Genomic DNA, 2,194 nt, shown 5'->3' with positions numbered 1-2,194 from the left:
CTTGATTGACTTCAAGACAACATGCTTCAAAGGATGGAGGTCAGGGCAAGAGGAGTTTTTCCAAACTTATAAAACTAATTAGAAACACACACAGGAATGTGAGATGATCAAAGTCCATTAACACATGCTTTATATATTGGAAGCAAAGATATACAATGGCCTCATTCCCACTTACAAATAAATCGGTGAGCAATCCATATCGATAGATCGGTTCGACATCGTAACATAGGTCACACTACATTTGCCCCAATTGCATTTTCTTGCTGCAAAATAAAATAAAATAAAATAATCCACTTGTGGTTCACTTTCAGGCATGAATTGATTCAAAATGGACTCGCTTCAGTCAGACAACGGGGAAATTTAAATCAATTCTGATCCGCATCTGGTTCACATTTGCACAGAATCAGTTTATCCAAAAAGACATGGAAAAGATGAGTGTCAAAAAGACGTGGGTGACTTCTACAGATGCTGCCAAAATGTCAGGAATAAACTCTTCTAGACCATGGCCACGTAGCCCAAAGAACCCACAAAAAACTAAGGTTGGCTCATTCTTCAGAAGCTCTTCTCACATTTCCCCCCAATTTCTTCATACATCTGACTGGGTTTTGGTTACTTTTGTTTTTTAAAACAAATACAGAGGCAAATGAAGCTGACATTTATAGAGGGCAGTTGCCTTCCAACTCCAAGCAGTCTTGGATGAAACCGATTATCTGGGCCCATTTCAAACCGGCTTCAGGGTGGGATACGGAGTTGAGACTGCCATGGTCGCCTTAGTCGATGATCTCCCTCTGGGCATCGACAGGGGAAGAGTGACCCTGTTGATGCTCTTGGACATCTCAGTGGCATTCGATACCATTGACCATGGTATCCTTCTAGAATGTCAGTGAGAGTTAGGTATCGGGGGCATTGCGCTCCAATGGCTCCCTTCCTACCTCTCAGGCAGATTCCAGATGGTGATGTTGGGGGACAGCCACTCTTCAAAAAGAGAGCTGACATGTGGCATTGCTTAGGGTGCCATTCTGTCTCCCATGCTTTTTAACATTTACATGAAGCTGCTGGGAGAGAGCATCCAGAGACATGGAGTACGCTGATGACACCCAAATCTATTTCTCTATGTCTCTGACTGTCGCAGTGACTAAGGATGGCATCTCTCCTCTGAACGCCTGCCTTGAGTCGGTAATGGGTTGGATGAGGGAAAACAAACTCAGGCTGAATCCAGAGAAAACTGAGGTAATAGCGACAGGTACCCCTGGCCCGGGGAAGGAAATTTGCCAACCGGTCCTAGACAGGGTAACACTTCCCCTGAAGGACAAAGTTCACACTTCAGGAGTACTTCTGGATCTGTCTCTACAGTTGTCATCTCAAGTGGATGCGACGGCCAGAAGTGCTTGGCACCAAATTCAGTTGATACACCAACTGCACGCCTACCTCAACTGATAGGACCTTGAGGCAGTGGTATATGCTCTGGTAACCTCTCGTCTTGATTTCTGTAATGTGCTCTACATGGGGCTACTCTTGTATCAAGTTTGGAAGCTTTAACTAGTGCAGAACAAGGTAGCCAGATTGGTCACCAGATCCTTGAGGTCTGACCATATAACACCTATTCTGAAAGATCTTCACTGGCTCCCAATTTGCTTCTGGGTGCAATACAAGTTGTTGGTTATTACCTTTCAAGCCCTACATGGCCTGGGCCTAACTTACTTACGGGAACACATCTCCCTATACAATCCTCCCTGCACTCTTAGAACAAAGGGGAAGAATTTGCTAGAGCTAACAACAACTAAATTCATTTTGACTTCCCAAAGAGCATTTAGCATAGCTGCCCCAAGATTGTGGAATGGTCTCCCGGAAGAGATTCGCCTTACCACCTCCCTGGAAACTTTTAGGGAGGCAGTTAAGACGGAGCTCTTCCAGCAAACATACCCACCTGATCTCATGTGAAACATAGACCCACTTCCCTGTACAGGATAAGAGTATTCCACCCGACCGTTGCTTGTGAAATCCTGTTTATTGTTATGTTAATTGCTATTTTTTGCATTTTATGAACCTGTTTGTATTATTTGCATTTTAACTGCATTATATTTTATATTGTACTGTAATCCTGCCTCAATCCATCCAGGAGAGGTGGGGAAATGTACATAAATATCATCATCATCATCATCATCATCATCATCATCATCATCATCATCATCAT

This window comes from Sceloporus undulatus, chromosome 9 (genome assembly GCF_019175285.1).
Source record: "Sceloporus undulatus isolate JIND9_A2432 ecotype Alabama chromosome 9, SceUnd_v1.1, whole genome shotgun sequence".
Classification (NCBI taxonomy): Eukaryota; Metazoa; Chordata; class Lepidosauria; order Squamata; family Phrynosomatidae; genus Sceloporus; species Sceloporus undulatus.
This window is presented reverse-complemented; position numbering follows the sequence as displayed.